General features: G+C 45.8%; 1 long non-coding RNA gene across 1 annotated transcript in view; it reads right to left on the bottom strand.

The window, feature by feature from the left end:
* LOC142819685 (uncharacterized) overlaps positions 1-14471 on the bottom strand; it is a 36910-nt gene that overhangs the window by 10547 nt on the left and 11892 nt on the right. The window lies entirely within an intron of this gene.

Below are 14471 nucleotides of genomic sequence, written 5' to 3'. Positions count from 1 at the left end.
CACTGAAATAAGTTGCCTAGGGAGGTTGTGGAATCTCCATCCCTGGAGATATTTAAGAGCAGGTTAGATAGACATCTATCAGGGATGGTCTGGACCAGCAGTTTTCAAACTTTTTGGGCTCCTGAGCCCTTTACATGCGTAAAAATTTATGCGGAGCCCCATCAGTCCACTGATTGTATGTGTTGTACCTATCGATATTTCCAGTTTGTCAACCTCGCGGAGCCCCTGGAGATGAATCTCAGCACAAGTTGCTCTAAAGAATGACCTCATCAGCCACAAAAAGAAGCATAACAATGTCCATACTTCTGGATTTCTCATTGTGTGAGATTCTTCTTGATACAGCATAATTTGTCTATTATTCTGTTTGGGTACATCTACACTGCACCATTATTGAGAGATAATTAGCGTTATTTTGAAATAACAACATGAGCATCTGCACAGCCATTCCGTTATTTTGAAATAATTTCAAAATAATGCACGGCTTATTCCGAAATCTGTAAAGCTCATTCTATGAAGAATAATGCTCCACTGCTGCTATTTTGAAATAGCCGCTCACCAGGGCCATTCTAAGTTATTCCTCTCCAGTGCCTCCAAATCGAGATAAAAGCGACGAGGAGTCCTGTGGCACCTTATATCGCTTTTGCAGATTCAGACTAACACGGCTACCCCTCTGATACAAATCGAGATAGCGCGTCTACATTAGGGAAGCCTGCTTCGGACTAATTTTGAGGCTTCCCTGCAGTGTAGACATGCTATTTCAAAATAAACTACTTCAGAATAACTATTCCAGAATAGTTTATTTCGAAATAAGCATGCAGTTTAGACATACCCTTACTGACTTGATATCCAGCAAAATAATAATTGAAAAGTTAAAAACAACAGTCCCAAAAGGCTGTAAATAATCTTTAGTTTATCAATGTATAAAATAAGGTACATTTTTTATACAATGGAAAAGGAAATGGAACTGTCCTTTCCCTTATTGTTAGAGGGACTGTAATGCCCTGGGCACAATAATGTACTTCTCAGTCTTCTGACCCTTATTCCTACAGTGACTACCAACTACTTCTATTCTTTCTAAGGGTGAGTCTAGACTACATGCCTCCGTAGATGGAGCCATGTAAAGTAGTTTACTCGACATAATCAATGAAGCGAGGATTTAAATAATCCCCGCTTCATTAAAATAAAAATGGCTGCCGCGCTGTGCCGACAATCAGCTGATCCAGCACAGCGCGGCAGTCTAGACACAGTGCGGTCAACAGAGGAAGCCTTTGTCGACCACTCTGGTATGCCTCGTGAAACGAGGTTTACAGGAGCGGTCGACAAAGGCGTTCCCCGTCGACTGATCTGCTGATTGTCAGCACAGCACGGTGGCCATTTTTATTTTAATGAAGTGGGGGATATTTAAATCCCCGCTTCATTGACTATGTCGAGTAAACTACTTTACATGGCTCCTTCGATGGAGGCATGTAGTCTAGACATACCCTAAGATGCTCAGAGTTCTCTCACCTATCCCCCTTGGGGAAACAATATTTAAAAAGTTACTAAGAATAATATTAGGAACTCTAGGTCAGAGAGTGTCAAACTGATGCACATAAAAAAGAAACCTAAGGCTCACTTTAACCTAAAAGGATTAGCACAGTGGTTCTCAACCTGGGGTCCACTTGCAGCCCCATCAGCACACAGCCATGGTCTATGTGACAACCTCGGGTCCATACAGGTAGCATATATATTGGTTAGATATGGTACATATAACACTGTGGCTATGTCTACATTGCATCCTCTTGCACAAAAGCCTATGCAAATGAATTGCAGATTAGCATATTGCCAGGCTCCATTTGCATAATTAATTAGGGGTTGTTCTTGCGCAAGAAGGGTTTTTTGCACCAAAAGGAGCTGTGTAGATGGCTCCTTTTTGCACAAAAGCCTCTTGCACAAAAACGTTCCCTAATTAATTATGTAAATGAAGGACAGCAAGCACAGGCTTTTGTGCAAGAGGGATGCAATGTAGACATAGCCATAGAGTTATGTATGGGGTACACAATGGTAAATAGGTTGAGAATTGGTTTAGAGTCAGTCTGTTATCACAGTGAAGGAGGGGTAGAAAGGCCAAAAAGGAATGGCACTGTGCCAGGTTGAATTTGCAAAGTGGGAACCCCTGACCACCACTGTAGGACAGGGGTGGCCATTGTTGAGTCTGTGTGGGGTGGCCCTTTGTCAGTGACCCATCACACTTCCACCCCAGCTGTAAAGCCTGGCTCTGCTATTGACGCAGTGAATGCAGCTAGAGAGCATGCAGATCAATGCTGCAATTCAAATCTGTGGATCACAACACAAACTATGGCTCATTCACTTAGTACTTTCTTCATGACAACTTCTTACGGCACCGCCCTGACTGGTCCCTTACCAGTGGCTGTTGCCAGGTTCAGTGGGCACAGTTAATTTCCTAACAATGGGTAATCTGTTAAATCAATATTGTGCTGTTGTTCTGTGTTTGGCAAAAGTGAGGTTCAACTACATTTATTCATCTGACTTAGTCACTGGTATTTTATTGGTGTGCCAACTCATAAGAAATTGTAGGCTATAGTTTCTGAGTGTTATATCAAAGAATGTGGACAAAATTATGGTTTTTACAATGTTTTTTTTAAATGCCATTGTTATGTGAATAGATTCATTCATCAAAGGTTTATGGTAACAATCCTTTTTCCATCAGAATGGCAATTTGTATAATTTTCTTAATTGTTACAGTAGGTTATGGATGATATCCTATTTACTGCACAAGAGCCCAATACTGGATTCTTTAGCAGACAAAGTTCCCTGTGAAGTACGTGAGGACTTTGGTTTCCTAAGAGCTGCAGTAACATGTCCCAGAATGAACACTTAAGAGTTACATTATTGACTTGGAGAACATTCCATCGCTCTTTTCTCGTAGGCTTCTAACTTGGGGCATCCTAACGCTTCCCTGCTGAGGGATTCATAGAAAATGAAGCAGAGAGCAAGTGTCCTTATCCTTAACATGGAAGCATAACTCATAGATGTTATAGGTCCCTTCATAAATTGTTCCAGCTCAATCTAACAAGGCAGGCTCAACCTAGCCCTTTCTCCAACCTTTTTAAACCCAAGATCACTTTTTAAATGACAGAACAAGACAAGATCTACCACCCCGGCCCTTCCTTGAAGCCCCACCCTCTCTATTCTCCTCCTCTCCACCACTTGCTGTCCCCAACCCTTATACTGCTGCTTTTTTCCCCCAGTTCTTCTGTAGGAAGAGGTTTTTCCAATATTTGGCCTGTCTAGACTGGACCAAATGTCAGAAAAAAACCTTCTTTTGGAAGCCCCCTTATTCCTCGTGGAAAGAGGAATACAAGGGTTACCGAAAGAACATGTTTGCTCTTCCACTAAAAAAAGCGGAAGAACAAACGCATCCCTGGATGCAGAAGAGTTTTTCTGGGATATCTCTGGAATCCTGAAAAACTCCTGCAGTCTAGCCATACCCTGGCTGGGGTGAGACAGGATGTGTAGGCTCTGGGGTGAGAATGAGGGATTTGGGTTTGGGAAGGGGTGAGAGGTGCCAGCTCTAGGAGGAAATCTGGATGCAGGAGAAGGTGGAGAAGGAGACGCTGGCTCAGGGAGTGTTGGGGTCAGATGTAGGGTTAGGGTACTAAGCAAGCCACAGGTTTGTGGATGTGAGGGTTCAAGAATTTGGGTTGGGGTATGTGAGGGGCTCAGGGCAGGGGGTTCCAGTGTATGATAGGGTCAGATCTAGGATCTGGGGGAAGGGGGAGTGCAGGAGTGTTCTGGTTCTGTGGCCAGATGGGGGCTTGGCCCCAATTGGGGGTTTGGCCAGGCTCCATTTTTAAATACAATACTATGTCAAACACAAAAAGTTTCTGCACTGTCTTTATTTATGAGAAGGGCAGGAAACCTGTTTTGAGTCGGGGTCACTGACCCACAGAAAAGTCAGTTGTCAGAAAAGCCACACAAGAGAGATGCAAAAAAAACCCCCTCCTCCAACCCCCCCCCCAAGCCTCACTAATGTGGCCCCAACTGTGCTGGTGGGAGCAGGGGACATGGTACTGAGGAAGGGTGCTAGTGGGTGCTGGGGCAGGGGACAGGGTGCCAGTGGGGGCAGAGTTCTGCAGCTGGGGGCAGGGGAGAGGGAACAGGGTGCCAGGAGTGCAGGGGACGGGGTTCTATGGCAGGGGGCAGGGTGTCAGCGGGGACAGAGAGTCCCCTGCACCAGCCTCCTCCCAGGATTCCCCCTCCAGAGGAGGGAAGTCCTGTTGCACGCCTCCTCTGGGCCCGAATCCCCCCTCCCACGAAGCAGGGAAGCCCGTACACTCTCCCCCTCAGGGCTGACCCTCTTCCCCCCATGGAGAAAGGAATCCCCGTTGTGCGCCTCCCCCCGGGACTCCTCCCCCGCCCCGGAGGAGGGAAGCCCCAGCGTGCATCTCCCACCGGGACTCCTCCGCCCTCCCCCGCAAAGGAGGGAAGATTCAGCACGCATCTTCCCCTGGGACTCCTACCTCTTCCCCCCTTGCAGCAAGTCCCCGGTGCGCCATAGACCTGGAGGAGGGGAGCAGTCAGCGCACTTCAGGAAACCCCGGAAGTGTTACACAGCTGCCAGACTTCCGTCCACCCCGCGGGAAGCCGGCACTACCTCCATTGTCACTGGAGGTAGGTAGTGGGGCTTCTTGGGGGTGGGGGAAACTGGGGGGGGCCCTGAATGCCTTGCAATCGACTGGTCGAGCCTTCCCGATCGACCAGTCGATCGCAATCAACAGGTTGGTGACCCTGGCTCTAAGGGCATGTCTTCACTAGGAAATTATTTTGAAAACTAAACTAAATAATGTGTTATTTCTACATACATTTGAAATAACAATTCCCAAAATAACTACTTTGAAATAAGCATATTCACCAAGGAAAGCAGGAGTACAGATTATGAAATAACCAGCCAGTTATTTCGAAATAATGGGCTTGGTAGTGTGGATGCTCCACTTATTATTTCAAAATAACTCCCTAGTGTAGACCAGGGCTTAGGAATTCCAAAAAGCATAGGTATCCAACAGGCACTAGTGTTGCTTGTACTTAAGGCCAGCTCTGCCAGATTCCAGAACACCTTGGCCCAAGTCCTTGGCTGTTGGTAGTGAGTGTATAGCACAGATCAAGAGAAAGAGTGCAAAAGTGGCTTAAGGTCCCCTTTGCTCTCTACAAATCTTGGACTGCCTGTGCCCTTTGCAGTTCCTTGGCATTAATTAGAGCAACTCAATGGCTGATCTAATTTATGCAGGCTACCAATAGTCTCAAGAAGACAGTAGTTGATGATTGTTGGGATTCAGGGAAGCCCCAGACATGCCCTTTCCCCCTCAATCACGCTCCCTGCACTGGCAGATATGAGAGACACTTTGTGTTCTTTGGGTGTGTTATGTGGCATGACACCATAAAATGAGACCTATGGACTATTAATTTCAATTTTAAAACCTGGCATTCTTTATGTATTTATTTCTGTTGTTTTACATTAGCACATAGGCATCGGAGTCAGGGACAAGGACCCCAATGCACTAGGTGCTATACAAACACAGGACAAAAAAAATGGTCACTCTCCAAAAGAGTTTACAATCCAAATAAAAAATGTAATGCAAACAACTTTCAATTTATTTAAGTTCTGTGACCCTTACTGGATAACAGACCCACTCTTGCTTTTCACTCTCATAGCTTCGTGAGAGCATCTGTTATTGTTGGCACATTGCTAAAATTAGATGCTAATACCTGCCTGTTAATAGTTTGAGTGTATAGTATGTACTGCGTGTCTGAGAATTTTAAATTGTATGGTATGCAGAAAAAGAGACAACTGAGTAAAATCTACTCTAATCCACATGGATCCACATGTCACTGATTATCCAACTGACCTTCACAAGAAGTAGTTTCTGTTCCAGACCAGTGTATCATGCATAGGTGGATTTTAACTGTTACATTTCAGTTAGATACTCTAATTTCACCTGGAAAGGTCTGCTTACTTCAGCAGAGTGATCTTTATACCAGAATATCCTTCTTTATCATTTCTGAAAGTACTGGAAACATCAGTGAGCTTAGGTTCACACTATCAAACAAAACAGAACATTTTGCATATGACAGCCAAGAATTCAAGGGTGCCAAGTGATTAAGTTTTCATTCAGACAGTGTAGGGGAAAAGCAGGATCTGCAAAGTTGGATTGGAAACTGTATCATGCTGGTGTATCATGTTGGTATAAAAAGACTGTAACTTCTTGTTCAACTAATTGCCTGAAAACTAGAGCTGGTCTCCAGCTCTAAACATTAGCATCTCTATAGTACGTGGCTTATTACAATGTAGTTTTATTTTGTTTCAATTGCCATTGCTGAGAAAGTGAATGTTAATTACATTATTTTTGTTTACCAAAGAAAGTGATGACGCATATAACTTCATTGCCTCTGATATTATACGTATCTTGTTGTGACAAGCTGAGAGCAAGGTGACTTGCTTTACTTCAGAGCTTTTCACATATATTGTTAGGAACAAGAACAACATTTTGATGGGTCTGTTGGTTTATTTTTAAAACATTTTAAAGATTTTCAACTGACAACCAAAAATAAAAATGTCCCTAAAACCGTGTCACAATATTTTACTTTGTACTAGTGAACGAGAAGTGCAATGCTTTCCCACTGTTCTTTCATGTTCTTTTAAATGTGTGATTCCAAAGCAAAGCCAAGGACTTGAATAGATAAAGATCAGCAGGTTAAGGTACTTAGCAATATGTATCATGGCTATGAAGTAAAGGAGAATTGGCTTAATTTTCCTTTGCCATGCACTGTGTACAATCAGTTACTTCTTCGAGTGCTTGCTCATGTCCACTCCAATTAGGTGTGCACACGCCGCATGCCCGGATCCCAGAGCTTTTTTAGTGGCCATTACATCAGCCCAGTGCCTGTCATCATGGGTCACATCCTGCATTAGAGCTTGCTATGACCTTGCCCATAGGCCAGCTCCCGCTCTCACAGTCCACTCCACAAAGGCACAGGCCTTGTCAACGGCCTTCATAGTGCAGGTGCCCATCCTCGACATTCACAGGTCGGCTGCGTGGTCCTCAGGACATACGTTGACAAGCCATTACACCGTTACACAGCAGGCCCGAGGTGACGCAGCCTTTGGCAGGGCCGTGTTGCAGTCCACTGCAGATTAGTCTCCTCCTCCACCTCCTGTGGTAGAGCTAGAGAGTCACCTCGCTGGAATGGACACGAGCAAGAACTCGAAGAAGAAAAAGCGGTTACTTCCCTCTCGGAACTGCTGTTCTTTGAGATGTGTTGATCACACCCATTCCAAATCCCACCCACCTCCCCTTCATCGAAGGATTACGGAAGGAAGGAACGGAGGGGATGGAGGGCCAGTAGGAGTAATGCGCCAATATAGCGACATCACTCCAGGGGGCTCCCACCGGATACTGCTACGGGAAAAAAGCTCCAGAATCCGTGCACGCGGCGTGCACACCCAACTGGAATGGACATGAGCCACACATCTTGAAGATGAACAGATACGAGAGGGAAGTAACCGGTTTATCTTTGCAAACGAGGTATAAACTTTACCAGACAGGGTAGTAGTATTTTACTCCATTTCAAACTGTTGAATATCTATGCAAGGTGCAAAGCCCTGGAAAATAAGGCCTCATATTTTGATACAGAGACAAATATCACAGTAAGATCTGAGCACCTAGCGGTCATACAATTTTGTACATGTTCAAAGAACTGATCGGCTATTATCTAGCTTATTCTCATTAGGGATCTAAGAAGTTAACCAGTTAACCTTATTGGTTAAACAGCTGGAAGCCGCAGTGCCACAGCTGGGAGCCGCAGTGTCAGCAGTTCCCGGGAGCCTATGGGGCCGGCAGCCACAGGGAGCCTGCAAGTCTGGGCACCACTGAGAGCCTGCAGAGCTGGCAGCACTAGCAGCACCCAGGAGCCAGCAGGTCCAGCAGCCACCAGGAGCCTGCTGGGTGGCTGGCATTAGCAGCCCTGGGAGCCAGTGAGTCCAGCACTTGCCAGGCGCCCCCAGCTGCTGGAAGCCTGCAAGGCCGGTAGCTGCCAGGAGCCCACAGAAATAGCAGCACCAGCAGCCCCCAGAAGCCTGTGGGGCTGGCAGCCAGTGTGGCGTTTAACCGTGTAACAAATTGAATTTCAATTAGTTACACATTTTGTAGGTTTTTTTTAAATGTACATCCCTAATTCTCAACCCACGTCTCTATTTTAAATATGAGGTTTAATATCTGTCTTTTACAGCTGGGGAAATTGAATCAGAGAGCTGAAGTTTGCCCAAAGCAAGTCTGTAGTAGAGCTGGGAACGGATGTAACAGTTCCTGATGCCTAACCATGTGTTCTTACCAACACGTATGGTGCCTCTGGCCCTATAATTATTCTGTTGAATTCAATGCTGAAAGGAATTATCATCTTAAATACTGCTGTTTTTTTTTAAAGGACTGGATTTACATTTACACTTATAGGGCCAGATCCTGCAGTCCACCCAGACTGCTTGTGCTTGTCCTGGAGCATAAAACTGCCTTAATCCCAGCAGATCCAGTCACTGTCTAGGTATCTTTTCAGGTGGCATACTGCAACCCTTGCATCTCTTCTGTCACCCCCTTTCCTGGGCCTCTGGGGCAGGGGAGGATAGTTGGAGAAAAGGAGCTGTAGCCAGGCCATACTTTTGCCCTGGCAATCCCTGGCTTCTGCAACAGCTTTCGGGGCATTGGGCAGACGGTGTAAATTAGAGCAGCCCCTGAGATATAACACAGCTGGGCCATAATATGTGCAAAGTTCAGATAATCAAATCTCACACTTCAGGGAACAAACTGATCTGTGCAGGGTTCTGGGAGGGATGTCCCTCTATGCACAGTATTGTACAACGGGCAGGGTGCACTAGCTTCTGTTGTAATCTGGAGCAACTGCCAGGGGCCGGATGCTAGACTAGATTGGCCAATGATCTGATGTAGTGTTGCACATCTAGGCACAGCAGAGATTTTTGCTCACAGAATTGCTCATCATTACAGGATCACAGCAACTCTTTTAAAAGTTTTTGGAGGGTTGGGGTTTTTTTTATAAGTCAAGACCCACACTCCTTTGAGGTTGAAATGGAGGAGGAAAGGTTTACAGGAACCTACTCAAAAGCCAAAGCACTCAGCACATTCATCTCCCCTTCAAGCCCTGATAACAATATTCAGTGTTTTTCTACATGCAAAAATGGGTATAAAAGGAGGAATTGAGCCATGTGACATTTTCAAATGAGTGGAGAATTAAATGGGCAAAGGAAGATGGGAGAAGTCTTAGGGCTTGTCTCCACTTACCCTGAGATTGACACTGTGCAGATTGATCTCCCGGGGTTTGATTTAGCGGATCTAGTAAGGACCTGCTAAATCAACCGCAGATGGCACCCCCATTGAGTCTGGTACTCCACCAGGTCGCCAGGAGTTAGAGAAGTTGATGGGAGAATTTCTCCCATCATCCTCCTGCAGTGGGCAAGCCACAGATATTTTACATAAGGTATGTCAACTACATATCTTAGGTCAACTTTCTCTCCTCGTATAGATCTGATGTAAGTTCATGCAGAGCACAGCTTTACACAAATACAGTTGGGCAGTGATTTAGCTGTGAATTCTTAGGGTAAAAAGAGCCAAACAAACGTCACATGGTAGTGTCATAAATATAGCATATCATAAGAAAATTTAGTAAATGAGGCTAACAATCCACTGACAGATATATCAAAGAAGGGAGGATACATTCACTGGCTGGGCAATTATTGGCTATTTCTAATTCAGACCAGGGATTTCCCTAGCTTCCTCATTTCCACCACTAGTTTTGGTGGCATAATGCTAGTATCAGTTGAAAAGATGCTTTTGTCAGATCCTCTGATTTTTAAAGTCCAGGGAAGAACAGTAATTTGGAAAAAATGTATAAGAAAAAGCCTCCTCCACCTGCTCATAGTATGAAGAGAAATGTCATCACGATGGGTATGTCTTCAAGAAGGATGTGGAGAAATTGGAGAGGGTCCAGAGTAGAGCAACAAGAATGATTAAAGGTCTAGAGAACATGAGCTATGAAGGAAGGCTGAAAGAATTGGTTTGTTTAGTTCAGAAAAGAGAAGACTGAGAGGGGACATGAGAGCCGTTTTCAGGTAACTAAAAGGGTGTCATAAGGAGGAGGGAGAAAACTTGTTCATCTTGGCCTCTGAGGATAGAACAAGAAGCAATGGGCTTAAACTGCAGCAAGGGAGGTTTAGGTTGGACATTAGGAAAAAGTTCCTAACTGTCAGGGTGGTCAAACACTGGAATAAATTGCCCAGGGAGGTTGTGGAATCCCCATCTCTGGAGATATTTAAGAGTAGGTTAGATAAATGTCTATCAGAGATGGTCTAGACAGTATTTTGGTCCTGTCATGAGGGCAGGGGACTGGACTCGATGACCTCTCAAGGTCCCTTCCAGTCCTAGTATTCTATGATTCTATGATACACTGCAGAGTTTTTCCAGAAAAACAGCCATTTTTCCGGAAAAATAATACTTACATCCACACTGCTATTGCGTAGAACGGAGGGGTTTTTCTGATGGCAGTAAACCTCATTCTACAAGGAAGAAGCCTTTTTCGGAAAAAGGCTTGTGAGGCTGCAGAAGAGAGTGTTTTTTCGAAAGAAGAGGCCTCCAGGAAAAAGCACAGGTGCCCTGGTGGCCACTCCATCCACAGTAATCACAACCGAAATGCGAGATAGCGTCCAATCAATGTGGACGTTATCTTTTGAAACAGCCGATCGCTTTTTCATTGCACTTTTGCTGTGTAGATGCTCTTTCAAAAGAAGTTTTTCCGGAAGATCTCTATTTGAATTTGCAGAGAGAACACATGGAACATGTTTTGCATTTAAAAACTAAACACGATGAACTGTGAGGAGAATGTGATGAGAAATTCATGTAAAGGACATGCCTATTGACGACACAGGTACATTGCCCTCACACCTGGGCTGTCTCGAAGGGAAAGTAGATGGCTACAGGAGCTCTATTATCTTTACATTATTAAATGTAGCCAACTTTGAATTTGTTTAGAGCTCAAGTATTACCTACCTCAAAACCAGACACTGACAGAAGACGGAACATGATCAAGAAATAAACCAAGGCTGAACACAAATAAGGCATCCTGGTTCCAGCCACCCACAAATGAATGATATTTATGTCTTTTGGGTAGGCTTGGCACAATCCCGTTTTTATTTTTGTATCATTTTGATGGATAATATTAATGTTTATTTTTAAGCATTTTTATCTATTTAAATTTTCACAGTTGTGCAACATAAACAGAGTTGAAGCTTGTTTTAAAAAATTAATTATATACATTTTCACAATTGCTGGAAATTATGACTGGGAGAAAGCCACTATCCCAGACATGCCCACGCTGTTCTGATCTTACAGTGTGGGCAAGATATGATCGAGAGAACCAACTGAAGACCTTCCTTTATGAAGGAAGGCACCTCAAAAGGACTCTCCTTCCTCAAGAGAGGGAAAAAACCCTTCGCTTCCGCAAAGAAACATCCCTCCCCGCCTTCAGACAAGACAAAGGCAAAGTCCAGGATATTCCCAACCAGATCTTTGCCTCTGGCACTGAGCTAATCTAGAGCCAGCACCGCCAATAAGCCCAGCACCTCCGGCCCTCTTCCGACAAAGGACAGAACATCACACAAGCATCCTGAATCGAGGGGGAAGTTCTCGGCACCAACACTGACACCGGCACCAATGCCTGGCTAAGACTACACGAAATCTGCACCGAGGATGGCACCAGTCATCCCGTCAGGGTAGGGTCAGGAGGGACTTACCTTCAGCTGCTCCCCAGTCAGCAGTGCAGCGGGGGGCAGGCTAAGGCAGCTTCCTGCCCCTGCTGGCACCGCAGACCATGCTGCGCCCAGAAGCAGCCGGCAGCAGGTTCCCAGCCAGTGGGAGTATGGCGCTAGTGCTCAGAGCAGGGGCAGTGCGCAGAGCCCTGTGCGCTCTCCCCAAGCAACACCCCGGAGCCGGGCCTACTACTCGCCGATCTTGGGGCGCAGCGCAGTCTGCGGTGCCAGGAGAGGCATAAAGCCTACCTTAGCCCTCCCGCTGCTCACCTGATCCCCTTGCAGCAAGGAGACCCAGTGCCCGACATCCCACCCCCCAGGCCTGGGTCACACCCCTACATCTGGAAACGACTGATCTATAATGTTGCCTGAGAAAGGACTGAGGAACAACTCAGTAAGAACTTCCGAATTCAGCCTTCAACTTGGAACCGCTTTGTGAATCACTGTGTATCCAGCTCTGTTGTGAGGCAGCAGATGGTTAACAATGCCCAGCCACCTACATAACAGTTTGGGGGCAGGAAATTAAAAAGCTTGCTATATTCAGCTGAAACCATGGGGGATAGTTCTGTACGTGGAATGTCATCATCCAAGTTGGAATTTGGCCAGGGTACTGAGGTTCGAAAAAAGTGCTTCGGGATTTTTTAATGACCACAAAAAGCCAGGAGGTTAGTTTTATGTCTATCAAATCCTCCCCCGCCCCCCCAAAAAACAGCACCATCAACAGCAATGTCACCTAATACTACAAGGGAGTTCTTGGTTCATTATTGGCTCCTGTGGAAAAGTGCCGCTTATTACATTATCGGTCCATCTACCAACGTAGCTGTGGTCTTTGAGCACCACCCCCATTTCGGGTCGCACCTAGGAGTTCCTTGGCAGCCTCCCATCCCAATGCTAAGCTGGGTCAGTGGTGCTTAGCTCATAAAGTCTAATGAAATCACAGATGGAGATAGTAATAGAGATGTAGCCGTGTTAGTCTGGTCTTGCTGAAACAAAAGACAGGACTACGCAGCACTTTAAAGACTAACAAGATGTTCATCACCTAATAAACCATCTTGTTAGTTTAAAGTGCTGCATAGTCCTGTCTTTTGTTACAGATTGAGATGACATTGCTACAGATCATGGGTATATTTGTCCTGTTTTCTCGTGTTTTCACCACTGAATTTACCTGGTTCTGAGACAGCCTTTAATCACAACATTGTGTCAATTGTTTGGTTATTTAATATACAAGTTTATGCACCTTTGATTGCAAAGTACTTTACAGGGCACGAGTCTTTGTTGCTCTTCTCCTTGTGCAGACTCATTTACATTACTGACTCAGACACTGCTGAATCAGACTAGCAACATTTTACACCCCGTTTGTACTGGTGTGAATGACTGTACAAGAGGGAGGGAAATGGAGAATCCGACCCATAAGGAAATATTATCCAAGCAAACAGCACATGTTCATCAAACACTACAAGTGTTGGTTTAACAAAGGAGCTTGCAAACGACCCTCTGCCAGCTGAGTTACAAAAAGGGGCAGGTTCACTTAAATTGGATGAAGTCTCCCCACCCCCAGCCAGTCTTTTTCTACCCCTATTTACCAACCGTTTCCCTCGCCTCTTAACTAGCCTTGTGTAGTGGCTCTTGTGTTTGCTGGGCAAGAGGGGAGGCTGGCTGCGGGGAAGGAGATGTATCGGTTTCATTCTGGATATATAAAAATCAGCCACAGCCCGTATTTCCCAAACTTTTGTGAGTGCAGCTTGAGACTCACAGACACGTTGCACCTTGTATGCCAGGCTATGTTCACGTGTGGTGCATTTGAGGCTGGGGCCAGACACTTTGCACGCTACTGACTCTTCATAAGAATCCAAACTATTCCTTCCTGCTTGTCAAACGTTTTTTAAACGGCGCTCACTGGAGCTCAGCACATCCTCTTCCACTCAATGTCTGGTGGAGCAGCAGTAGGTTAACCGCATAACAAAGGATACATTCGCATCGCAAAATAAGGTATAATTGTAGCGCAGGTGTGATGGCATATCGGGGTCCCCCCCAACCCTGCACCCCTGTCCGCAGCAGATGTAACTCCGCCAGCCAGTGGAATATGGAAGGTTTATTGCTTCTCAGAGATGCAGCACAGCCCGGGTTCGATGTGGACATCGGAGTAAGGGGGCCAGCAGGGATAGGGGTCCACAGGCGCCTGATCCCCCAGTACTTGATTTAGTCTTTTCTCTTCGTGATTGCCCAGCCAAAACTGCCCAGCTCCCAGGCCCTGCCCCCCAGCCAGGTGGCTGTCTCTGCCTCCCTTCTTTTGTCTCTCTCTCTCTGGGAACAACTTTGCTAACTGCTCAAGCTGGAACTAGGTGTCTGAGCCAATCCACAAGCCGAGTGAGTCATTGGGAATCACACCTCATAGCACAGCCAAGTGGGGACACCGGCTTACAAAGCAAACAGCCCCCCACTACGTCACAGCAGGTAGCACTAGTTTTAACCTAGGTGCATGGGTCACATGAGCAGTGAAGACAGACCAGCATGGATCCCAGTGCAGGCCAGCAGCCCAACTATTTAGCCAGGTTCCTGGCAGGGATGGACTCAGGAAGCTAGTAGGGATGTGACCGGTTGAGCA

Source organism: Pelodiscus sinensis, chromosome 24 (genome assembly GCF_049634645.1).
Source record: "Pelodiscus sinensis isolate JC-2024 chromosome 24, ASM4963464v1, whole genome shotgun sequence".
In the NCBI taxonomy this organism is placed as follows: Eukaryota; Metazoa; Chordata; order Testudines; family Trionychidae; genus Pelodiscus; species Pelodiscus sinensis.
The sequence above is the reverse complement of the archived record's forward strand: the minus strand, read 5'-3'. Positions and strand labels throughout refer to the sequence as shown.